The sequence below is a fragment of the Eucyclogobius newberryi genome, unplaced genomic scaffold, assembly GCF_026437365.1.
Source record: "Eucyclogobius newberryi isolate DKJ021-1_F unplaced genomic scaffold, fEucNew1.0.hap1 SCAF_13, whole genome shotgun sequence".
In the NCBI taxonomy this organism is placed as follows: Eukaryota; Metazoa; Chordata; class Actinopteri; order Gobiiformes; family Gobiidae; genus Eucyclogobius; species Eucyclogobius newberryi.
Genome location: NW_027315757.1, coordinates 35,155,713 through 35,183,276, shown reverse-complemented (window position 1 = coordinate 35,183,276; position 27,564 = coordinate 35,155,713). Strand labels below are relative to the sequence as shown.

Below are 27,564 nucleotides of genomic sequence, written 5' to 3'. Positions count from 1 at the left end.
ATGCCAGGCGGATACAAAGGGGAATGTGGGGACGACGTGGACCCCATGCCATTCCTGGTGCCCTCGGAGAAGGAGCGCCTGGATGCCATGAATACTAATAATAATAATAATAATAATCTGAAGACGGGGAGAACACACACAGACACATTTCACTTTCCTCTTTTTGTAGACGACGTTCTGCTGATGCTGCTGTACCTGCTCTTGTGTAGACCACGGTGGTTGTGAAGAAGGAGGACATCCACCAAATGAACCCCACTAAGTTCTACCAGGCCAGCGACATGGCCAACCTCACGTTCCTCAATGAAGCCAGTGTTCTGGAGAACCTGCGCAGCCGCTACGTCAGCATGAGGATCTATGTGAGTGCGCTTAGAGACGTAACACATGCAACATCCCTGAATACACCAGATCTTGTGATGCAAGAGCTGTAAGACGCCGCAGCCTTGACGTTATGATGGTTATAAATTTAGTCACCTCTAAAATATCCAGCGTAATGGCATATTTCAGGAGAAACCTATCATCTAAGGTGACGCATATTGTCCCAAAGGCTAAAGATAGAACGCGATGGACAAAGACAAATGATTCCCAAAAAAAAAGACATATTCCATCACAGTTGAGATCTTATAAATGGGAACATGCCTTTATTTAACCACACACAGAGTCCAAGAAGTCCATTAGACTCTCCTTTCTCTCTATTGCAGACGTATTCAGGCCTTTTCTGCCTGACCATCGACCCAAGTACAAGTGGCTGCCCATCTACGGAGCTAAAGTGGCCCAGTTGTACAAGGGGAAGAAACGCACTGAAGGTCCTCCTCATCTCTTCTCAGTCTCCGATAACGCCCACCACGACATGCCGGACCGGGTCGAATGCACTGTCCACGGGAGAGGGGAATCATTTGAATCAGCGAGGTGGAGGCAAAAGGGGACTGGTCAGACAGCCGTTACACAGTTGTACCGGGAGGAGGGAGCGGGGCAGTTGCAGGGTGTGTGATGATTTGTTCAGGGACTAGAAAACACTTTGAAGCCATGATGTGGAGTGAGGGGGAAGCGGGCAGCTGTCTGTGCGGCTGAGAGCGCTGACAGCAGCGGCGCTCAGCACAGGAGCGAGCACATCCTGCAGCGCTCTGATCTGCTCAGTCCCTCTCACGCTGCCCTCCTCATGTCCTCTCATTACAGAGCATGGAAATCAGTCCACGCTGATCACGTGAGTACATCTTATCACAGCCTAATCTATGTCAAGTTTTGGGAGCCAAGTTATTGATTATGGGGAAAGACAAATAAGCACACCAATATATTGGCCAGTGTTTGTATTAGTTCCACATTTTGAGCTCCATATTTCTATTGCATTGGTCTACAATCTTATTCATGTTGTGGTTTTTTAATACCATGTGTAATAACTTTCTGCTTTTTTAGTGGAGAATCTGGTGCAGGTAAAACGGAGAACACCAAGAAGGTCATCTAGTATTTTGCCAATGTTGGAGCATCTGGGAGCAAAGTTTCCGATTCCACGGCATGTGTATTAGTATTTAGACATTTATGCTCACAATAGTATATAATGTACAATGTTGAATATGACTTTAAAGTATTTAGATTCTGATCCATGACACAGATGTCTCCTCAGGGCTCACTGGAGGATCAGATCATTCAGGCCGACCCAGTGCTGGAGGCGTTTGGGAACGCCAAGACCATCAGGAACAACATCAGGAACAACAACTCCTCACGCTTTGTATGATCATAACTGTCTTAGAGGTTCTTATGGTACATGTGCGGATTATGATATTTCTAATTCACAGGGTTTCTAGAGAATTATGAAATGTGAATTCATTAAAACAACAAACATTTTGTGTATGTTTTTCATTGTGTCTTTTTTAGATCTGTTGGAGAAATCTCGAGTGACATCACAGCAGTCCACAGAGAGAGGTTACCACATCTACTACCAGCTCCTGTCAGGGAGGAGGCCAGAACACCTCGGTGCGATGACGTGTATAACATATTCACAGTTGTGAGTGAACAAAGCCAGTGGGTTATTATCCTTCTCTTTCCTTATTGCAGAGGCCTGACTCAAAGCAGTATGTGTGCGTGTGTCAGGGGGTCACTGTGGGGGACAACCTGGACGACGGGGATGAACTGCTCCTCACTGATGCAAGAGACAAGTCTTTCTCTCCTCCCAGATCTTTTTATTGTGCCAGTCTTAATGACTCATGACCTGACGTCTTGTTGAGCTGTGTCATATCAGCACCGAGCAGCTCAGTGTTTTTTCTGTCCTCTTTTCCCGTGTGGCTAAAGGAAGCTTTTGATGTGCTGGGCTTCACTCACGATGAGAAGATGAGCGTGTACAAGCTGACCGGAGGCATAATGCACTTCTGCAACATGAGGTTCAAACAGAACTCCAGAGAGGAGCAGGCTGACGTGGACTCTACAGAGGGTAGAAACTGCTTCTCCTGCTTTTTGACTTGTTCTGTCATAATCAGTGTACCAAGATCTTCTTTTTACACCTGCTGCAACACAATATTTTAGTTTCAAATCCTCTCTTTGTCTAGTGGCTGACAGAGTTGCTCACCTCATGGCCATTAACTCAGGTGATCTGCAAAAAGGTTTAACACGACCCAGGGTGAGTTTGTGACCAAAGGTTAGTCAAAACAGTGTCTTTTCCTGTGTGTTTTAGTGAAATATTACATGACATAAACGCGTGTATTGATCCCAAACATATCAGGACTACTAAGCCATCTACGACAGAATGTTTAAATGGATGGTGACCCGCATCAATAAAACCCTGGACACGAAGCTGCAGAGGCAGTACTTCATAGGAGTGCTGGACTTCGCAGGGTTTGAGATATTTGATGTAAGACACTTATTTAGTCATTCTTTCCCCCAATTTGTTGCTCCGCATAAATAAACACGTTTAACTCTGCATTAACTTCACCAACGAGAAGCTGCAGCAGTTCTTTAACCACCACATGTTGGTGCTGGAGCAGGAGGAGCACAAGAAGGAGGCATCGACTGGGTCTTCATTGACTTGGGTCTGGATCTGCAGGCGTGCATTGAGCTGCTGGAGAAGGTTCAGCACAAACACATACTATGGATTCATTTACAACAGTTTATTAACATTTTGATGTCTATTCTACATCCTCAGCCCATGGGGATCGTCTCCATCCTAGAAGAGCAGTGTGTGTTTCCTAAGGCGACTGACACGACCTTCAAAGCAGCTCTCCATGACAACCACCTGGGCAAATCTGCAAACTTCCTCAAGCCTAAAGGAACAGAAGCCCATTTTGAACTGGTGCACTACAGTGAGTCATAGTGCTATACTGTAGTACTATACTATACTGTAGTACTATACTGTAGTACTATACTATACTGTAGTACTATACTGTAGTACTATACTATACTGTAGTACTATACTGTAGTACTATACTATACTGTAGTACTATACTGTAGTACTATACTATACTGTAGTACTATACTGTAGTACTATACTATACTGTAGTACTATACTATACTGTAGTACTATACTGTAGTACTATACTGTAGTACTATACTATACTGTAGTACTATACTATACTGTAGTACTATACTATACTGTAGTACTATACTATACTGTAGTACTATACTGTAGTACTATACTGTAGTACTATACTATACTGTAGTACTATACTGTAGTACTATACTGTAGTACTATACTATACTGTAGTACTATACTGTAGTACTATACTGTAGTACTATACTATACTGTAGTACTATACTATACTGTAGTACTATACTGTAGTACTATACTGTAGTACTATACTATACTGTAGTACTATACTATACTGTAGTACTATACTGTAGTACTATACTGTAGTACTATACTATACTGTAGTACTATACTATACTGTAGTACTATACTGTAGTACTATACTGTAGTACTATACTATACTGTAGTACTATACTATACTGTAGTACTATACTGTAGTACTATACTGTAGTACTATACTGTAGTACTATACTATACTGTAGTACTATACTATACTGTAGTACTATACTGTAGTACTATACTGTAGTACTATACTATACTGTAGTACTATACTGTAGTACTATACTGTAGTACTATACTGTAGTACTATACTATACTGTAGTACTATACTATACTGTAGTACTATACTGTAGTACTATACTGTAGTACTATACTATACTGTAGTACTATACTGTAGTACTATACTGTAGTACTATACTGTAGTACTATACAATACTGTAGTACTATACTGTAGTACTATACTATACTGTAGTACTATACTGTAGTACTATACTGTAGTACTATACTATACTGTAATACTATACTGTAGTACTATACTATACTGTAGTACTATACTGTAGTACTATACTATACTGTAGTACTATACTGTAGTACTATACTGTAGTACTATACTATACTGTAGTACTATACTGTAGTACTATACTATACTGTAGTACTATACTGTAGTACTATACTGTAGTACTATACTATACTGTAGTACTATACTGTAGTACTATACTATACTGTAGTACTATACTATACTGTAGTACTATACTGTAGTACTATACTGTAGTACTATACTATACTGTAGTACTATACTGTAGTACTATACTATACTGTAGTACTATACTGTAGTACTATACTGTAGTACTATACTATACTGTAATACTATACTGTAATACTATACTGTAGTACTATACTATACTGTAGTACTATACTGTAGTACTATACTATACTGTAGTACTATACTGTAGTACTATACTGTAGTACTATACTATACTGTAGTACTATACTGTAGTACTATACTGTAGTACTATACTATACTGTAGTACTATACTGTAGTACTATACTATACTGTAGTACTATACTGTAGTACTATACTATACTGTAGTACTATACTGTAGTACTATACTGTAGTACTATCCTGTAGTACTATACTATACTGTAGTACTATACTGTAGTACTATACTGTACTACTATACTATACTGTAGTACTATACTGTAGTACTATACTGTAGTACTATACTGTAGTACTATACTATACTGTAGTACTATACTGTAGTACTATACTGTAGTACTATACTATACTGTAGTACTATACTGTAGTACTATACTGTAGTACTATACTGTAGTACTATACTATACTGTAGTACTATACTGTAGTACTATACTATACTGTAGTACTATACTGTAGTACTATACTGTAGTACTATACTATACTGTAGTACTATACTGTAGTACTATACTGTAGTACTATACTATACTGTAGTACTATACTGTAGTACTATACTATACTGTAGTACTATACTGTAGTACTATACTATACTGTAGTACTATACTGTAGTACTATACTATACTGTAGTACTATACTGTAGTACTATACTATACTGTAGTACTATACTGTAGTACTATACTGTAGTACTATACTATACTGTAGTACTATACTGTAGTACTATACTGTAGTACTATACTATACTGTAGTACTATACTGTAGTACTATACTATACTGTAGTACTATACTGTAGTACTATACTGTAGTACTATCCTGTAGTACTATACTATACTGTAGTACTATACTGTAGTACTATACTGTACTACTATACTATACTGTAGTACTATACTGTAGTACTATACTGTAGTACTATACTGTAGTACTATACTATACTGTAGTACTATACTGTAGTACTATACTGTAGTACTATACTATACTGTAGTACTATACTGTAGTACTATACTGTAGTACTATACTGTAGTACTATACTATTTCGGCGATTTCCCCATTGGAATAACATGGGAGGTTTCGGTCATCGTTACGGCAACGCCATAACAATTATGACATGGGTCTCATTGACTTTTTTGATGGGGCCAAAATTGAGTTGTGTGTCAAATTTCATATAATTTCGCAAAACTAAACATTTAACCTCCATATAAAATCTGTAGGGGGCGCTGTGGCTCCAAATTAATTTATTTCACTTCAAGTAGGTTTAGGGCAAAGAGTTTAACAACTGATTCTAATTTGACGCAATTCGGACTTTATCTGCGCAAACGGCAGAAATTTTAAATATGGGAGATTTCTGAAATTCTTGCTACAGTTTGCGGCTTCGCCGCTCAGAGACCGTGAGAGGTATCAATGTCATTTGAATAACTTTTGATGTCCCACTCCTCAGTAGCATTTTCACCAAATTTCAGCTTTTTAGGGCCAACGCCCTGGGAGGAGTTTGTAAAAGTACGACGTTTGGAAAAACTCCCAAGTCATAATTAGCCATTTTTGAACCAATATGGCCGACATTTGGTTGGGCGGACGGCGTTGCCGTAATAATATTTTTTACTTCTCTTGTCACCATCTACCTCTGCGCCAAATTTCATGATTCTACGATAAGATTTTTTTTGGGTCATTTTCTATCTTAATGCATTTTTGGTACATTTGGGGGCGCTGACACGCCAATTTTTGAAAAGGGAGATAGCCAGAATGTAAGGAGGCACGATTTTTAGAGGTGTGTAAATTTTTTTGACTTTTCGTCAATGTTCACTGGTTGAAAAATAGGGGGGTTGGTCCCGAGAAGAAGAAGAATATTCCGATGCGAAAACAATGTTTCCCATTTTTCAAATATCATAAACTATACATTTTCGGAAAGCGCTCGCGCTTTCCTACCTCATGGTGTGGGTCCCTGGTCACTGACGGGTACTTTCGATCAATGTAAAGTGCTCGTTTAGTGCGAACTTTTGCACGGGCTTCGCCCGTTTACAACGGTAATGTTCCATTCTCCTACAACTAATTAGTATGCAAGGGGCGTGCATGAGTGGAGGAGTGCGTTAGTGAGTGTTTGGAAGTGGGCGAGCGCACTTTCGCAGCCGTGCTTTGCACGGCCTTACGAGATTAATAGGCCTCTCGCCAGCTTGTGGCGCTCGGGCCTAATAATAATAACTTTTATTTATATAGCGCTTTTCAGTGACCCAAAGACGCTGAACATAAAAAAAGGGGGGGGGGGGTATTTACAGACAGGGGGGACAACACGTACAGAACACATTAATATACAGATAAAATGAACAAGACAGAAGAAGTAGAGAGAAAAAGATGGGGATGTAACAGGGGGTAGAAGAGTAGGCAATGGGGTAGAGGAGGCTAGGGGTAGGGGAGGTCATAGGCTTGGGTGAAGAGGTATGTTTTTAGGCGGGATTTGAATGTTGTGAGTGAGGGAGAGTGGCGGACAGGTTGGGGGAGGGAGTTCCAGAGTCGGGGTGCTGCTCGGGAGAACGCTCTGTCGCCAAAAGTTTTGAGTCGGGATGTTGGTGCAGTCAGGGTGAGAGAGGAGGAGGATCGGAGAGCTCGGGAGGGGCGGTGGGGGATGAGGAGGTCAGACAGGTGGGGGGGGGGGGGGGGGGCAAGGTGGTGAAGAGCTTTGAAGGTGAGGAGGAGTATTTTAAAGTTTATGCGCTGCTTGATGGGGAGCAAGTGGAGAGAGCGGAGAACGGGAGTGATGTGATCATGGGACCGGGTGTGGGTGAGGAGGAGGGTGTGGGTGAGGAGGGTGTGGGTGAGGAGGCGGGCAGCGGAGTTTTGGACCATTTGGAGTCTGTGGAGGGAATGGGAGGAGATGCCAGTGAGGAGGGAGTTGCAGTAGTCGAGGCGGGAGGAGATGAAGGCGTGGATGAGGGATTCAGCAGCGGGGAGGGTGAGGCAGTGTCGGATTTTGGCGATGCGGCGGAGGTGGAAGTATGAGGTCTTGACGATGTGGCTGACATGGGGAGTGAAGGAGAGGGTGGGGTCCATGATGACACCGAGATTGCGTACCAGGGTAGAGGGGGTGATGGTCGAGGTGTCGATGCTGAGTGAAAAGGGACCAGTTTTATTGAGAGTGGATTTGGTGCCAATGAGGAGGAGCTCTGTTTTGTCACTGTTCAGTTTGAGGAAGTTGAGAGTGAGCCATGATTTTATTGTAGAGATGCAGGTTTGGATGTGGCTGAGGGGAGGGTTTTGGGTGGATTTGGTGGTGAGGTATATCTGGGTGTCGTCAGCGTAGCAGTGAAAGTCCAGGTTGCGTTGGCGGAGGATGTGACCAAGGGGGAAGATGTAGCAGATGAAGAGGAGGGGGCCGAGGACTGAGCCCTGGGGGACCCCCTGCGTTACTGGTGAGAGGGTGGATGAGTGACCGGAGAGGGAAATGAACTCTTGCCTGTTGGTGAGGTAGGATGTGAGCCAGTCAAGTGCAGAGCCCTCAACACCCAGTTGGCGCAGCCTTTGTAGGAGGATGGAATGGTTTATAGTGTCAAAGGCTGCGCTGAGGTCTAGTAGTAACAGGATGTTGAGGGCCCCGGAGTCTGCAGAGGTGAGGAGATCGTTGAGTACTTTGACCAGGGCTGTTTCAGTGCTGTGAAGTGGGCGGAAGCCAGATTGGAGGGGTTCATAGAGGTTGTTTGACTGGAGGTGGGTGTGAAGTTGGGCGGCGACGATGCGTTCCAGCGTTTTTGAGAGGAACAGCAGGTTGGAGATGGGGCGGTAGTTGGAGAGGTTGGCGGAGTCTAGGGTGGGTTTTTTGAGGATGGGGGTGATGGAGGCCAGTTTGTAGATGGAAGGAACATGGCCGAGGGATAAAGACTGGTTGAAGAGGGTGGTGAGATGGGGGATGAGAGCAGGGAGGCAGGCCTTGGTTAGATTCGTTGGGAGGGGGTCGAGAGAGCAGGTGGTGGTTTTGGAAGCGGTGATGAGGTCTATGATATGAGAGGAGTTAACAGAGGAGAAGGTGGTGAGGGCAGGGAAGGGTGGGTGGTCAGGGAGAGGAGGGGGGGCAGGGGTGGGGGTGGTGATGGAGTTAATGGAGACGGCAGTCATGGAGCTGTTGATTTTGGAAATTTTGTCATTGAAGGCAAGGAGGAAAGAGTTGCAGAGGTCAGGGGAGGAGGGTGGAGTGATGTCCGGTGGCTGGAGCAGCTTGTTGACGGTGGAGAACAGGGTGCGAGGGCTCCGGTGGGAGCTGTTGATAAGGGTGGAGAGGTGGGCAGATTTGGCGGCTTGGAGAGCGTCACGGTAGGAGGAGATGTGTAATTTGAAAGCTTCGGCGTGGACGGTGAGGCGGGTTCTTTTGAGGAGTCGTTCGAGTTGGCGGCCAGTCTGCTTCATGGTGCGGAGTTCAGGGGTGTACCAGGGGGCGGGGTTGATGTATGAGACGGAGGAGGTTTTCCAGGGGGCTAGGGAGTCAAGGGAGTCGGAGAGGGTGGTGTTGAGCATGACAGCATAGTCGTCGGGGGAAGAGGGGGGGGAGTCAGGGGGGAAAGCAGAGGATATGAGCTGGGAGAGCGTGAGGGGGTTGACTGACTTGATATTGCGGTAGGTGATGGTGCGTTTTTTGGGGTTGTGGGGCGAGGGTAGGGGGGCGGAGAAAAGGATGCAGAGATGATCAGAGAGTGGGAAGGGGAGGGGGTGGGGCTTAGATATGGGTAGGAGAGAGGAACAGACTAAGTCCAGAGTGTGGCCTTTGGTATGGGTGGGGAAGTCAATGTGTTGGGTGAGATGGGAGCAGTCCAGGAGAGAGAGGAAGTCGGATGTCAGTGGGGCGTTGGGGCAGTCAATGTGGATGTTGAAGTCACCAGTGAGTAGGAGGCGGGCAGAGAGAGAGGATGCGATGGTGAGGAGTTCAGACAATTCAGTGAGGAAAGAGGGGTGGGGCTTTGGGGGACGATAGATCAGGATAGCGGTGATAGAGTTGGGGAGGGAGAAGGCGAGGTATTCAAATGATGAGATGGATGGAAGGTTGAGGTTCAGTTCAGTGATGGATGTAGATTTTTTATGAATAACAGCAAGACCTCCCCCACGCCCGGAGAGGCGGGGTTTGGCAGTGTAAGTGTAGTTGGAGGGAGTGGCTTGGTTGAGAGCATAGAAGTCCAGGGGCTGTTGCCATGTTTCACAGAGGAGAAGCAGGTCAATGTTATTGTCCAGTAGCAGTTCAGATATAACAGGTGATTTGTTGGAGAGGGAGCGGCAGTTCAGCAGTGCAAGGGAGATGGATGGGGGCGCGGAGATGGATGGGGGCGCAGGGGTGGGGGGGCGGAGGTTGCTGAGGTTGGCAGTGCGGCAGGTGGGGGTGACGGGGGGGCGAAAACTAGTCCAGAGTGAGGGGATAGGTGAGCCGTCGTTGGAGTGTTGGTTATGGGAGAGACCAGAGCCCCTGTGGATGTAGCGGGGCCGGCGAAGGATCCCAGCTGAGCTAGCTGCAGAGGCAGCAGCAGCTGGGAGACAGTGGTTATGGTTGAGGAGGTGAAGGTCAGCAGCGGTGTAGGTGAGTAGGCGAGAAGTTGGTGGAGCGGTGGCCTGGAGGCGCGGGAGTGATAGTCCGAGGAGGCGATGGAACGTAGCAGCAGATGAGAGTAATCCAGTTAGTATGTTGGCGGTGGCTAGAGGCTGGTTAACTAGAAGCTGGTGGGCAGAGAGTTGTGAAAAAGCAGCAGTGGACCGGGTGTTGAAGCTGGTGGAGTGAGTGGCGTTGGTTGCCCCAGACCTTATCTGCACGGCAGGGAGGCCCCGCGATACCATGACGGACCTCAGCAGGTGTTAAGCCAGCTGTTAGCTGGCGGCTAGGGCAGTAGATAGTCCAGGAGTGAGGGAGGAGATGAGCGATGGACGGTGCAGTAATGTCCGATGAAGTTAAGGAACAGGGATGTAGACAGAAGACAACACAGAGACGCGGGAACAAAACAAAACAATGGAAACGACTAACAAAACAAAGACGTTGGGACAGAAGCGGCAGTCCACATACCAGACGCCGGCGTTGCTCTAGCCCAATCAAGACGCATTTGAGTCCAGTTTTGTGACCAGATCGCCCCCGTCTGTGGAGCGGGGAAAGCAGAGAAACGGGGCTGTACCTTGGTTGTATGGGGCTGCTTTTCTCCGGGTGGAGCCGGTGCCCTGCTCTCCGTGTCTGCTCCTGTGGCGGGCTGGGGCCACACCTTCGCCCAGGTACAGACCTCCGGGGCGGCGGGTGCGGGAGCGCGGAGCCGGTGTTCGGGCGTGGAAACGCCGGTGCAGCGGAGGAGAAGCATCTGCAACTGATTCAGAATAGTAAGTTTGTGTACTATACTCTCTCTACTACCTCTGCTTCCGAAGAGTGCACACGCTTTTTTGCTCGCTCCGCTTGCTATCGCTGTTTTCCTTATTTATTTTGCTTTTTAATCAGTTTTTGTCTTCCAAACATTTTTGCTTTAGACTTTTTCAAGTAAACCAAAGATTTTAAGAACATTTTTCCAGTTTTAACGACATATCTGACGCCAGCGACATGTCCGGGAGAAGAAGGGAGAAAGACTGTGAACGCTGTCGGAAATATCAACAAGAAATTAATGAGCTGAAAACACGGATATTTGTTTTGGAATCTGAAAAAGTTCTTCACGATACCATTCCTGTGTCAACCGACGGTAAGAAGAGCACACTTTTTACAAGAAAAACTGCTACTTTCAACCTAAACCGCAGTGACTCTGTGTCGTTTCCAAAACTGTCTAAGTCGCCTAAAATACAGCTCACCAACAGATTTTTACCACTTTCAGAGATGGAATTAAATGAAAAAAGGAAAGATGACGTGGCCAAAATACAGCGAGGAGGATCTGTGCCAGGAGCCAAGGTCACACGGATTGTTTTGATAGGAGACGGGGCGATAAGTCACGTGACGCATGAAAAGATAAACACACATTCTTTTCCAAGCGCCACTGTTTCTGAGATAACGTCACTCCTTCCAAATATTATGGCTAAGCATGGAGGAGCTAAACAGCTGATTGTGCACGTGGGTGCAGTGGACATGCGGCGGGAACAGACTGAAGTTTTGAAAAAAGACTTCTTGAAGTTATTCGACGTGCTTGATAAAATGGAAATCAAAACATTCATAAGTGGACCTCTTCCAAACATCGACAGGAGGATAAACAAGTTTAGCCGGCTTCTTCAGCTGAACACATGGCTGTCCAAAGAGTGTTCCCCGAGAGGACTACACTACATTGAGAACTTCTATCTATTCTGGAAACGAGAGGACCTGTTTAAGAGAAATGGCCCCCACCTATGCAGAGGTGGAGTGAGGGTGCTGACAGAGAACCTGCTCCACGCTCTGAGGCATTGGACTGGGCCTGGACAGGGTCCTGAGCAGATAGTTAGAGAAGAGAGGAATGAGAGAAGAATTCCTGCTCCATCAGCCAGAGACCGAGCCAATGTTTCAACATCAAAAGCACCACAACCTCAGCCTCCACCAAAGGATTCATCAGCAGCTGCTCCACCACCACCAGCAAAGGATTCAGCTCCAGCTGCTCCACATTCACCTCAACCGCCTCCAGCAAAGGAACAATCTTCAAAGGCCTTGGACCCATCTGTGACAAGCCCAAAAACATCCCTGTCATCGCCCCTGCCTTCACACCAGCCCTGGGTTCCCCCTGCAACATCTACTCCCACTAAAGATTCATCATTCTCCTTCTCATCTCCACTCTCACCCATGGGCCTTCCCAGCCATTTTGAAAGTCTGATCAAATCAGGCATTAAGATGGCTCCACTCACGCCCAATATAGCAAGGGCTATGTCTTCCCTGCACAAGCCGACTACACCAACAAAAACCCCACCACCCATCCCCCCTCGCCTCTCACCTGGTCCCAAACTCTCCTTGGCTACAAAAGCCCCACCACCCATCCAACTTCGCCTTTCACCTGGTATCTCCCATAGCTAGGATGCACTGGGTCTCAGCGTTGCCGGGACTTATTGTCACATTAAAAATCAAACCAACCCGGGGCCCTATGTAAAAAGAGCCCGCCCTAGTGCTATTTCTGTAGTCACATCATCACAGAGATGGAAAAACAAAATGCGAGTCAGGCCCAATCTGAGAAATGCGATTCATATTCCCTGTGAAAAGATAAAGCCCAGTCCCACTGAAACTAGTCTGAAACTTGCTGTGCTAAATGTCAGATCCTTATGTAACAAATCTCTCTTAATTAATAATTTTATTTCTTCTTATAATCTTGATTTTATGTTTTTAACTGAAACATGGCTTGACAAAAACACAGGAAATGTAGTTCTGATAGAATCTGCTCCACCCAACTTTAAGTTTGAATCTGAAACACGAGAAAACAAAAAAGGGGGTGGAGTCTGTGCTGTCTTTAGAGATGAAATAATTACCCGCAGGTTGTCTTTTGGGGTGTTTTCATCATTTGAGTATGTATCCTTTAAAATGGAGCTAAAACGGTCTCCATCCATTCTCTTCATTGTTTTATACAAGCCTCCCCAGCACTGCCAAAGTTTTATTGATGATTTTACTGAGATGCTTTCAGTCGTATGCACAGACTTTGATGGTTTGGTCATTACAGGTGATTTCAATGTGCATGTTGATAATATTTGTGACAGAAACGCTAAAGAGCTTGATGCTGTCCTTGAAACCTTCAGTCTTACTCAGCATGTGAGAGGCCCCACCCACAGCAAAGGACACACTCTAGATCTCATAATTACAAAGGGGGTAAATATTTCAAATGTTAATGTGATCGATGTTGCTCTGTCTGATCATTTCTGTGTCTTCTTTGACCTGTCTGTTTCTCCCAAACCTCCGGTTGGTCCTGCAGTTGTTCAGAGGAGACACATAAGTGATGGCACAGGTGCACTGTTTATGGAAATGATAAACTTTGAAAATGTCTCATGTTCTAATGTAAATGATTTGTTGAACTCTGTTACATCTAGTGTTTTGAATGTTCTGGACACCATCGCCCCTATAAAGGCTAAAATGGTTAAAAATAAGCAGAAGGCGCCGTGGAGAAATGATGATTCGGTCAGGGCACAGAAAAGGGAGTGCCGCAGGGCCGAACGGAAATGGCGCAAGTCAAAGCGCCAGGTTCAAAAAGAGATTTACAAAGAAAAGCTGAACATGTACAACCTAATCTTATGTAGAACTAGGGAAAGATATTTTTCTGAAATAATTGGAAGCTGCAGCAACAACTCGCGTGTCCTGTTTGCCACAGTAAACAGATTAACAAACCCTCCAGCTCAGCTGCCGTTAGAACTCATTTCCACATCCAAGTGTAATGAGTTTGCATTATTCTTTAATGACAAAGTTCAGGGCATTAAAAATGATATAAATCCCACAATGCAAAAAATTACCCTAAAACCACCAAGACACTTAGAGCTAACTCACTTTGCACCAGTAACTGACAAAACTGTCCATGAGATCATCACCAGTCTGAGTTCATCTACATGCTGCCTTGATGTGTTACCCACCAAATTTCTAAAGTCTGTGCTGAACAGTTTGTTAGCACCATTCACTCACATAGTTAACATGTCGCTTCAATCTGGAACGTTCCCAATGTCTTTGAAAACTGCGGTCATAAAGCCTCTCCTAAAGAAGAGCAGTCTTGATGCCGCAGTACTGAGTCATTACCGGCCCATCTCTAATCTACCATTTTGGGGCTTGAAAAGGTTGTTTACCAACAGCTCACAGATTTCCTCTTAATAAACAACTCATTTGATGTTTTTCAGTCAGGTTTTAGACCTCATCACAGCACTGAGACTGCTCTTGTCAAGGTGACAAATGACATCCGCCTGAACACTGACACGGGCAAAGCCTCAGTCTTAATTCTGTTAGATCTGAGTGCTGCTTTTGACACTGTCGATCATGGGATCCTCTTACAGAGACTAGAGGACTGGGTGGGCATCAATGGCACTGCCCTAAACTGGTTAAGGTCCTATCTGGAAGATAGGAAGTACTTTGTTGAAATTGGTAGCTGTGTCTCAGACCACATGACCCTGACCTGTGGAGTGCCCCAAGGGTCAGTCCTGGGTCCCCTTCTGTTCAACCTCTACATGCTGCCGTTAGGTCAGTTGATACGCAGTGAAAATGTGTCCTATCACAATTATGCAGACGACACTCAGATCTATGTTTCACTGTCGGCAGGTGACTATGGACCAGTAGATTCACTCTGTCACTGCATCCAACAGATCAGTGTGTGGATGCAAAACAACTTTCTCCAGCTGAACTCAGACAAGACTGAAATAATCGTTTTTGGCCCACAGAAACAAAGAGAAAGTGTTAGCGGTCACCTCCAGAGTCTCGCTCTAAAACCTACAAACCAAGTTAGAAATCTGGGGGTAATAATGGACTCAGACTTGAACTTTAATAGCCACGTCAAATCAATAACATCAGCAGCTTTTTACCATCTAAAAAACATTGCCAAAATCAAAAATATACTGTCAAAACCAGATTTAGAGAGACTTATCCATGCGTTTGTCTCCAGTAGATTAGACTACTGTAACGGCCGCTCACTGGTCTCTCCAAACGAGCTGTACATCCAGAACGCTGCTGCTCGGGTCCTGACTAGAACCAGGAAGTACCATCACATTAGTCCTGTTCTCAGGTCTCTGCACTGCCCCCTGTGGCCCAGAGAAGAGACTTTAAAGCAGCTCTGCTTGTGTACAAGTCTCTCCATGGCCTAGCACCAAAGTACATCTTGGATATGTTAGTGCCATATCAACCATCTCGGACTCTGAGGACCTCAGGGACCGGCCTCCTGCTGGTGCCAGAGTCAGGACTGAACATGGACCGGCCTCCTGCTGGTGCCAGAGTCAGGACTAAACATGGACCGACCTCCTGCTGGTGCCAGAGTCAGGACTGAACATGGACCGGCCTCCTGCTGGTGCCAGAGTCAGGACTGAACATGGACCGGCCTCCTGCTGGTGCCAGAGTCAGGACTAAACATGGACCGGCCTCCTGCTGGTGCCAGAGTCAGGACTGAACATGGACCGGCCTCCTGCTGGTGCCAGAGTCAGGACTGAACATGGACCGGCCTCCTGCTGGTGCCAGAGTCAGGACTAAACATGGACCGGCCTCCTGCTGGTGCCAGAGTCAGGACTAAACATGGACCGGCCTCCTGCTGGTGCCAGAGTCAGGACTGAACATGGACCGGCCTCCTGCTGGTGCCAGAGTCAGGACTAAACATGGACCGGCCTCCTGCTGGTGCCAGAGTCAGGACTAAACATGGACCGGCCTCCTGCTGGTGCCAGAGTCAGGACTGAACATGGACCGGCCTCCTGCTGGTGCCAGAGTCAGGACTAAACATGGACCGGCCTCCTGCTGGTGCCAGAGTCAGGACTAAACATGGGGAATCTGTGTTTCAGTTTTATGCAGCTAAAATCTGGAACATTCTTCCTGAAGATGTGAGACAGGTTCTACTCTGACAATGTTCAAATCTAAGCTAAAAACAGTTTTGTTTAGCTGCGCATATGACTGAAAGGATTTTTTCTTTGCACTCTTCTCTTTTGTTTGTGATTTTATTAGTTTAGAAAATCAGTTGGATTGATAATTTTTAATTTAGTTAATTTTATTGTATTTCTGTAATTTCTTTGTGATTTTAATGCATTTTTCCTGCTGTGAAGCACTTTGAATTGCCTTGTGTATGAAATGTGCTCTACAAATAAACTTGCCTTGCCTTGCCTTACTATACTATACTGTAGTACTATACTATACTGTAGTACTATACTATACTGTATTACTATACTGTAGTACTATACTGTAGTACTATACTATACTGTAGTACTATACTGTAGTACTATACTGTAGTACTATACTGTAGTACTATACTATACTGTAGTACTATACTGTAGTACTATACTATACTATAGTACTATACTGTAGTACTATACTGTAGTACTATACTGTAGTACTATACTATACTGTAGTACTATACTGTAGAACTATACTGTAGTACTATACTGTAGTACTATACTATACTGTAGTACTATACTGTAGTACTATACTGTAGTACTATACTGTAGTACTATACTGTAGTACTATACTATACTGTAGTACTATACTGTAGTACTATACTGTAGTACTATACTGTAGTACTATACTATACTGTAGTACTATACTGTAGAACTATACTGTAGTACTATACTGTAGTACTATACTATACTGTAGTACTATACTGTAGTACTATACTGTAGTGCTATACTGTAGTACTATACTGTAGTACTATACTGTAGTACTATACTATACTGTAGTACTATACTGTAGTACTATACTGTAGTACTATACTGTAGTACTATACTGTAGTACTATACTATACTGTAGTGCTATACTGTAGTGCTATACTGTAGTACTATACTGTAGTACTATACTATACTGTAGTACTATACTGTAGTACTATACTGTAGTACTATACTGTAGTACTATACTATACTGTAGAACTATACTGTAGTACTATACTATACTGTAGTACTATACTGTAGTACTATACTGTAGTACTATACTATACTGTAGTACTATACTGTAGTACTATACTATACTGTAGTACTATACTGTAGTACTATACTGTAGTACTATACTATACTGTAGTACTATACTGTAGTACTATACTGTAGTACTATACTGTAGTACTATACTATACTGTAGTACTATACTGTAGTACTATACTATACTGTAGTGCTATACTGTAGTACTATACTGTAGTACTATACTGTAGTACTATACTGTAGTACTATACTGTAGTACTATACTATACTGTAGTACTATACTGTAGTACTATACTGTAGTACTATACTGTAGTACTATACTATACTGTAGTACTATACTGTAGTACTATACTATACTGTAGTACTATACTGTAGTACTATACTATACTGTAGTTCTATACTGTAGTACTATACTATACTGTAGTACTATACTGTAGTACTATACTGTAGTACTATACTATACTGTAGTACTATACTGTAGTACTATACTGTAGTACTATACTGTAGTACTATACTATACTGTAGTACTATACTGTAGTACTATACTATACTGTAGTACTATACTGTAGTACTATACTGTAGTACTATACTGTAGTACTATACTATACTGTAGTACTATACTGTAGTACTATACTATACTGTAGTACTATACTGTAGTACTATACTGTAGTACTATACTGTAGTACTATACTATACTGTAGTACTATACTGTAGTACTATACTATACTGTAGTACTATACTGTAGTACTATACTGTAGTACTATACTGTAGTACTATACTATACTGTACTACTATACTGTAGTACTATACTGTAGTACTATACTATACTGTAGTACTATACTGTAGTACTATACTGTTGTACTATACTGTAGTACTATACTATACTGTAGTACTATACTGTAGTACTATACTGTAGTACTATACTATACTGTAGTACTATACTGTAGTACTATACTGTAGTACTATACTGTAGTACTATACTATACTGTAGTACTATACTGTAGTACTATACTGTAGTACTATACTATACTGTAGTACTATACTGTAGTACTATACTGTAGTACTATACTATACTGTAGTACTATACTGTAGTACTATACTATACTGTACTGTACTATACTCTTACTATACTGACAAGACAATGCTTCAATATCATGGGGCAACAGTATTTCAACAGCAGGTGGTGAAGCATTATATAAGACAGGAAATATCATTTACACTTAATTAATGGAGGTTTTTGGTGCAGTTGTGCTAATTGGCTGTACTGCAAAATGTGCAACTCATTTCTTAAAATACTTTGTGGTGCTTGTCAAGGTGGGCTACAACATTACGGGCTGGTTAGAGAAGAACAAAGACCCCCTGAATGAGACAGTGGTGGGCCTGTTCCAGAAGTGGTCCATGCCTCTGCTGGCTCTGCTCTTCAAAGAGGAGGAAGCCACAGCCGGGACCAGAAAACAGAAGAAGGGCTCTTCTTTCCAAACCGTGTCTAACTTCTACAGGGTAATTCACTCGCCCGCCTGTGGCACCGAGCACACGCAGCTGAGCACACAAGAGAGTCAACATCACACCTCTCCTTTAAACCTTTCTACAGCCGCTGTGTTTGTGCTGCAGGAACAGTTGAACGAGCTGATGAGCACCCTGCCAAGCACCGCTCCTCGCGGTGTCCGCTGCATCGTGCCAGATGAGCTCAAGCGGTCAGGTCAGAGACAGAAGTGTCATGTGCGTGAAGCTTCAAGGGACAAGGGAAAACATAAGAACACAGTGGTTAACTCACAAAGCCAGTTTTATTATTACCCATTAGTAACGGCTTCACATTGATGTACTTTTGATTGGTCCCTCTGTGGCCAATTTCATCTTTTAGTTACAACTTGTAGTGGGAGTCTGCGGTCGAACCTGACAAAAATCAATATCATACATTCCTACACTGCTCCCCACACTTCCATGAACTGCTTTTCTTCAGCTCTAATCATTAACGTGCATTATAGTTATAAAGTGACAGCCATTTTCTGTTCAAATTGATTGATTGATTTTTATTCGATCTTAATAATGCCATTGTTCATTTAAAAATACATCTCAATACATTAGTAATGTAATTTACTTATTGTTTAGGCAGACAAAGGCTAAAATGCTGACGACCAGCTCTGGTCACGAAAAAAGAGTTGCTAAAATTGCTGGAATAGTATTTCATATTTTACTGCCATAAGTCTTTATATATATATATAATACCGGTAATTGGCTGGTAAAAAAACTACAGAAATTCTGCTATAATACTATGACAATGCTGCGTTTGTCATGGCTGTCATGGTAACAAATGTAGAAAATATCACAAAGAGCGATAATATAATAGTAAATAGTCCTTAATTCTAATGACGTAATAACCCTAAAGCAGGATGATCCCAGTAAACCCTTATATAGTTGTATAAAAAGCATAAAATGAAACGCTTCTGCAGTATTTTATTTATTTATTTACCTTTATTTAACCAGGTGAGAACTCTTTGAGATCCAGACCATTTTCTCAAGGGGCAAAATGAAAAATATGAAACATTTACACAATCAAGAGATATGACCTGAGCACAGGGCATAATAACCCTCCGCTCTCTACACGAGGCACACATATCAGAAGGAGTACATGAATGTAGTACTTTACACACTTGATATCGAGTTCACCGTGATACACAGTATCCATGGAAATACTATAACTAATGTAGTTAGTTAGTAAGTATGTAATGGGTCCCTCTACACCTCAAATCTTACAAAAATCATAAAAAAATTCCCCAGAAATGTACATTTGAGAAACAGCCCCAGATATATGTCCCATCCATTATAACCATATTGTAATTATTGTGATAGGCAAAGTCTCTTTTGTGGTTAAATAGGGCATTTTATGTGTTCCTCTTCATACATGATCCTGTCGATCCTGTCGATCCTGTCGATCCTGTCGATCCTGTCGATCCTGTCAATCCTGTCGATCCTGTCGATCCTGTCGATCCTGTCAATCCTGTCGATCCTGTCGATCCTGTCGATCCTGTCAATCCTATCGATCCTGTCGATCCTGCATCCGTGGCTTGAGTGTTAAGAAAATTAGAAAAAGTCAGTTTTCACCTGCCACCTATGCTTGCCCACGTGCCCATATTTGTTTGCAATAAAAAAGAATCGGACAGACAGGGTTATAAAATGTCACAGAGAATAATTACCCCAAGTAAAGCATAATCTGTCCTCTTTAGGGGTGATGGACAATCATCTGGTCCTGCAGCAGCTGTGACGGGTTGTGGAGGGCATCCGCATCTGCCGCAAGGGATTCCCAACAGAATGCAGTATAACTGTTGTATAGAGCATTTATATACATATAATACATGTTATTATATATATATAATGCACATCAACTTTGTGGTACTCATGTCTCATGTAGGTACTACATCCTGAACAGACAGATTACAACCTGTACATTTTAAGTTCTCTAGAAAGAAATGTGTGAAGTGAAGGAAAAATCATGATTAAAATAATGTAATCATAGATTCATCTTTACATTAATGCTTTCTCTCATGAAGCTGAGAACAACGATCTGAGCAGGGAGGTGCAGGATGCTGACCCAGGTGACCAGGCTGAAGGCCTCACTTTACAGGTGGATGAGCAGAAGAGGCAGCTGGACGAGGAGAGAAAGGTACAAGGCTCTGTATCACTGGATCTGGCATTACTTTGCCTTTTAAAGCTCTTTCTTGTTGATGTGTAGGAAAGTAACACTGCAGTGATCGGCCTGGCAACGCTCGCCATGACCTGTCCCTGCTCAGAGAGCAGCTGGAGGAGGAGTCTGAGGTCAGAGCAGAGCTGCAGCACCTCCAAACGAGACAGATGCTGTCCATCGCACTGAGGAGCTGGAGGAAACCAGGTAAGTACAATAGTAAGGTTTTTTTGTGGGAAATGAATAATAAATTGTTTTAAATAAATTAAATTAAATATTTAAAGTCTTCTCTAGCACAGTGACACATTTAGACATAGAATCCTGCCCCTGCAGTCACAGATCCACACGTGATGCTTTAACAAAGCATTATTTAACCATTTCAGTAATAGGACTGTTTTGTTCTTTTTCACACGTTTAGGCGTAAACTGGCAGTGCGTCTGCAGGAGGCTGAGCAGCCAGTCTGGACAAGGTCAAACAGAGACTGCTCGGTGAAGTGGAGGACCTCACCATAGACCTGGAGAAGGTACAAAGACCAAGACGTTCTGTTAACATGTGAATAAATGTTGTTGTAGTTATGATTTTGTTGCAATAGTCAAATGCTGCCGCAGCGCTCTCGATAAGAAACAGAGAGATTCTGACAAGATGGCGGCCGAGTGGCACCAGAAGAAGGAGGAGCTGCAGCTGGAGCTGGAGAGCCGCTTGTACATGACTGAGCTCTACAAACTCAAGACTGCTCACGAGGAGAGCCTGGATCACATGGGAACAAATCCCTCTCAGGTACTCACTGTTATTACACGTGAATAAGTATAATAGAAGGTTATAACATATAAGTCATGATTTATCCACAGAGGAGATTAAGGAGTTAGTGGACCAGCTTGGAGAAGGAAGCAGAAGCGTCCACGAGCTGCAGAAGGCCAAAAAGAAAGTGGAGGTGGAGCGAGAGGAGCTGCACATGTCTCTGGAGGAGGCTGAGGCTTGTCTTGAGGTGCAAAAACACAACATGTCTAGACCTATTAATAATTCATGTCATTTATCATATTTGTGTTGTGGTTCGAGGAGGGGAAACTGGTGCGTGTGCAACTGGAGCCCCTGCTCCAGAGGAGAGGCCCCTGCTCCAGAGGAGAGGCCCCTGCTACAGAGGAGAGGCCCCTGCTCCAGAGGAGAGGCCCCTGCTCCTGAGGAGAGGCCCCTGCTACAGAGGAGAGGCCCCTGCTACAGAGGAGAGGCCCCTGCTACAGAGGAGAGGAGAGGCCCCTGCTACAGAGGAGAGGCCCCTGCTCCTGAGGAGAGGCCCCTGCTCCTGAGGAGAGGCCCCTGCTACAGAGGAGAGGCCCCTGCTCCTGAGGAGAGGCCCCTGCTACAGAGGAGAGGCCCCTGCTACAGAGGAGAGGCCCCTGCTCCTGAGGAGAGGCCCCTGCTCCTGAGGAGAGGCCCCTGCTCCTGAGGAGAGGCCCCTGCTACAGAGGAGAGGCCCCTGCTACAGAGGAGAGGCCCCTGCTACAGAGGAGAGGCCCCTGCTCCAGAGGAGAGGCCCCTGCTACAGAGGAGAGGCCCCTGCTCCTGAGGAGAGGCCCCTGCTCCTGAGGAGAGGCCCCTGCTCCAGAGGAGAGGCCCCTGCTACAGAGGAGAGGCCCCTGCTCCAGAGGAGAGGCCCCTGCTCCTGAGGAGAGGCCCCTGCTACAGAGGAGAGGCCCCTGCTCCTGAGGAGAGGCCCCTGCTACAGAGGAGAGGCCCCTGCTACAGAGGAGAGGCCCCTGCTCCTGAGGAGAGGCCCCTGCTCCTGAGGAGAGGCCCCTGCTCCTGAGGAGAGGCCCCTGCTACAGAGGAGAGGCCCCTGCTACAGAGGAGAGGCCCCTGCTACAGAGGAGAGGCCCCTGCTCCAGAGGAGAGGCCCCTGCTACAGAGGAGAGGCCCCTGCTCCTGAGGAGAGGCCCCTGCTCCTGAGGAGAGGCCCCTGCTCCAGAGGAGAGGCCCCTGCTCCTGAGGAGAGGCCCCTGCTCCAGAGGAGAGGCCCCTGCTCCAGAGGAGAGGCCCCTGCTACAGAGGAGAGGCCCCTGCTACAGAGGAGAGGAGAGGCCCCTGCTACAGAGGAGAGGCCCCTGCTCCTGAGGAGAGGCCCCTGCTCCTGAGGAGAGGCCCCTGCTCCAGAGGAGAGGCCCCTGCTACAGAGGAGAGGCCCCTGCTCCAGAGGAGAGGCCCCTGCTCCAGAGGAGAGGCCCCTGCTCCTGAGGAGAGGCCCCTGCTACAGAGGAGAGGCCCCTGCTACAAAGGAGAGGCCCCTGCTACAGAGGAGAGGCCCCTGCTCCTGAGGAGAGGCCCCTGCTCCTGAGGAGAGGCCCCTGCTACAGAGGAGAGGCCCCTGCTACAGAGGAGAGGCCCCTGCTACAAAGGAGAGGCCCCTGCTCCTGAGGAGAGGCCCCTGCTCCAGAGGAGAGGCCCCTGCTACAGAGGAGAGGCCCCTGCTCCAGAGGAGAGGCCCCTGCTCCAGAGGAGAGGCCCCTGCTCCTGAGGAGAGGCCCCTGCTACAGAGGAGAGGCCCCTGCTACAAAGGAGAGGCCCCTGCTACAGAGGAGAGGCCCCTGCTCCTGAGGAGAGGCCCCTGCTCCTGAGGAGAGGCCCCTGCTACAGAGGAGAGGCCCCTGCTACAGAGGAGAGGCCCCTGCTACAAAGGAGAGGCCCCTGTGGCACTGTAGGATGGGTCAAATAAAGGCTACAATAAAGGGACAGTAAAGACTAATCTAATATGATCTAATATTGACCCGTCTTATACTTGTTTAGAAAGAACCACGCTCGAGCTGCTGAGTCACTCCAGGCCAGCCTGGAGGCAGAGGCCAAAGGTCGCGCTGAGGCGCTGAGGATGAAGAAGAAAATGGAGACAGATTTAAATGAGATGGAGGATTCAGTTAGAACATTCCAACAGAAACAATGCAGAACTGGTGAAAACTCTAAAGAAGCTGCAGCAGCAGATCAAAGTAAGATGAAGCTGTTGTGTCCCAGAGATGTTCATAAATGTGTGCATAAAGTACAAAACATGACTATATTGTATGAATAAACCTGAGCTGTGTCTTTGCAGGAACTGAAGGTGCAGATGGATGAGGACGCTCGTCTTCACGATGAGCTGAGAGAGAAGTACAGTCTCCAGGAGCGACGGCTGTGTCTGATGCAGGCGGAGCTGGAGGAGCTGCGAGGAGGAGCTGCGAGGAGGAGCTGCGAGGAGGCCTGGAGGCGTCTGAGAGGACTGATGGAGCAGGAGCTGGAGGAGCTGCGAGGAGGCCTGGAGGCGTCTGAGAGGACTGATGGAGCAGGAGCTGGAGGAGCTGCGAGGAGGAGCTGCGAGGAGGCCTGGAGGCGTCTGAGAGGACTGATGGAGCAGGAGCTGGAGGAGCTGCGAGGAGGAGCTGCGAGGAGGCCTGGAGGCGTCTGAGAGGACTGATGGAGCAGGAGCTGGAGGAGCTGCGAGGAGGAGCTGCGAGGAGGCCTGGAGGCGTCTGAGAGGACTGATGGAGCAGGAGCTGGAGGAGCTGCGAGGAGGAGCTGCGAGGAGGCCTGGAGGCGTCTGAGAGGACTGATGGAGCAGGAGCTGGAGGAGCTGCGAGGAGGAGCTGCGAGGAGGCCTGGAGGCGTCTGAGAGGACTGATGGAGCAGGAGCTGGAGGAGCTGCGAGGAGGCCTGGAGGCGTCTGAGAGGACTGATGGAGCAGGAGCTGGAGGAGCTGCGAGGAGGAGCTGCGAGGAGGCCTGGAGGCGTCTGAGAGGACTGATGGAGCAGGAGCTGGAGGAGCTGCGAGGAGGAGCTGCGAGGAGGCCTGGAGGCGTCTGAGAGGACTGATGGAGCAGGAGCTGGAGGAGCTGCGAGGAGGAGCTGCGAGGAGGCCTGGAGGCGTCTGAGAGGACTGATGGAGCAGGAGCTGGAGGAGCTGCGAGGAGGAGCTGCGAGGAGGCCTGGAGGCGTCTGAGAGGACTGATGGAGCAGGAGCTGGAGGAGCTGCGAGGAGGCCTGGAGGCGTCTGAGAGGACTGATGGAGCAGGAGCTGGAGGAGCTGCGAGGAGGAGCTGCGAGGAGGCCTGGAGGCGTCTGAGAGGACTGATGGAGCAGGAGCTGGAGGAGCTGCGAGGAGGAGCTGCGAGGAGGCCTGGAGGCGTCTGAGAGGACTGATGGAGCAGGAGCTGGAGGAGCTGCGAGGAGGAGCTGCGAGGAGGCCTGGAGGCGTCTGAGAGGACTGATGGAGCAGGAGCTGGAGGAGCTGCGAGGAGGCCTGGAGGCGTCTGAGAGGACTGATGGAGCAGGAGCTGGAGGAGCTGCGAGGAGGAGCTGCGAGGAGGCCTGGAGGCATCTGAGAGGACTGATGGAGCAGGAGCTGGAGGAGCTGCGAGGAGGAGCTGCGAGGAGGCCTGGAGGCGTCTGAGAGGACTGATGGAGCAGGAGCTGGAGGAGCTGCGAGGAGGAGCTGCGAGGAGGCCTGGAGGCGTCTGAGAGGACTGATGGAGCAGGAGCTGGAGGAGCTGCGAGGAGGCCTGGAGGCGTCTGAGAGGACTGATGGAGCAGGAGCTGGAGGAGCTGCGAGGAGGCCTGGAGGCGTCTGAGAGGACTGATGGAGCAGGAGCTGGAGGAGCTGCGAGGAGGCCTGGAGGCGTCTGAGAGGACTGATGGAGCAGGAGCTGGAGGAGCTGCGAGGAGGCCTGGAGGCGTCTGAGAGGACTGATGGAGCAGGAGCTGGAGGACATCACTGAGAGGTTCAGTGAGAGCAGCGTGCAGGTGAGTGCTCAGACACAAGACACACCAGATCGTGTGTGTTTAATGTGGACTTTTCTTTAGAGTCTGAGTCTGATCATCCTGAAGAGGAAAATGGAGGCAGATCTCACTAAACTGTCCACAGAGAATGAAGAGCTCATTTCTGAGTTCCGTGCTGCAGATGAAAGAGCCAAAAAGGCTGTGACTGATGTGAGTGATTTGAATAATTAATAAAGTTCTTCTGACATTCCATTGCTAGCTGGAATGTAGCGCTTAAGCTACAGAAATTCCCTCCACAGACTCCAAATGGTCCAAAACTCCGCTGCCCGCCTCCTCACCCACACCCTCCTCCTCACCCACACCCTCCTCCTCACCCACACCCGGTCCCATGATCACATCACTCCCGTTCTCCGCTCTCTCCACTCTCTCCCCATCAAGCAGCGCATAAACTTTAAAATACTCCTCCTCACCTTCAAAGCTCTTCACCACCTTGCCCCCCCCCCACCTGTCTGACCTCCTCATCCCCCACCGCCCCTCCCGAGCTCTCCGATCCTCCTCCTCTCTCACCCTGACTGCACCAACATCCCGACTCAAAACTTTTGGCGACAGAGCATTCTCCCGAACAGCACCCCGACTCTGGAACTCCCTCCCCCAACCTGTCCGCCACTCTCCCTCACTCACAACATTCAAATCCCGCCTAAAAACATACCTCTTCACCCAAGCCTATGACCTCCCCTACCCCTAGCCTCCTCTACCCCATTGCCTACTCTTCTACCCCCTGTTACATCCCCATCTTTTTCTCTCTACTTCTTCTGTCTTGTTCATTTTATCGGTATATTAATGTGTTCTGTACGTGTTGTCCCCCCTGTCTGTAAATACCCCCCCTTTTTTTTATGTTCAGCGTCTTTGGGTCCCTGAAAAGCGCTATATAAATAAAAGTTATTATTATTATTATTATTACAGAATCTCTAGTATAAGCATCTCTTAATGTAATGAAGTAAATCAATGAAATGGCTGTGGACGTTCCACTCTCCTTCTTGAATCAAGGCCATTCGTCTGTGTGAGGAGCTCCGTCAGGAGCAGGACCACAGCTTTCACCTGGAGAAGGTGAAGAAGAACCAGGAGCAAACTCTCCGAGACCTGACTCTGAAACTAGAGGAGGCCGAGCAGCTGGCTCTGAAAGCAGGAAAACGGACCGTCCAGAAACTGGAAACCAAGGTTAGACTCTTTACTAAATGTATAAATGTTGGTTTCCTTTGGTTTATGAGATATGATTTCTGTAGATTAAAGAGTTGGAGAATGAGTTGGACCAGGAGCAGAAGCGTCACGGTGAAACAGTCAAACACCTGCGTAAAGGGGAGCGTCGGGTGAAAGAACTGATCTTCCAGACGGAGGAGGACCACAAGACCAACCAACGCATCAAGAACTGGTGGAGAAACTACAGAACAAGCTCAAGTCCTACAAGCGACAGAAGATGCTGTAAGTTCAAGTTTCTCTTTTGAATGAAATGACATAAACATAAATGTGTTTGTCTGTCATGGCAGGAGCAGGTCTAAATACAGGAAGACCCTGCACGAGCTGAGGAACGAGGAACGAGCTGAAATGACAGAAATGTCTCTTAATAAACTGAGAACCAGGAACCGAGCGTCAACTTCAAAGGGCTATAATACTAGTGTCATTGTTCTGTGTGTGTCCTCTGCAGTATAATACTAGTGTCATTGTTCTGTGTGTGTCCTCTGCAGTATAATACTAGTGTCATTGTTCTGTGTGTGTCCTCTGCAGTATAATACTAGTGTCATTGTTCTGTGTGTGTCCTCTGCAGTATAATACTAGTGTCATTGTTCTGTGTGTGTCCTCTGCAGTATAATACTAGTGTCATTGTTCTGTGTGTGTCCTCTGCAGTATAATACTAGTGTCATTGTTCTGTGTGTGTCCTCT

The 27,564-nt window shown here is 46.4% G+C and overlaps 1 pseudogene; it reads left to right on the top strand.

Annotated features, from left to right (window-relative positions):
* LOC140358830 (uncharacterized) lies at positions 1 to 27,333 on the top strand (annotated as a pseudogene).
* Positions 27,334 to 27,564: the final 231 nt, after the last annotated feature.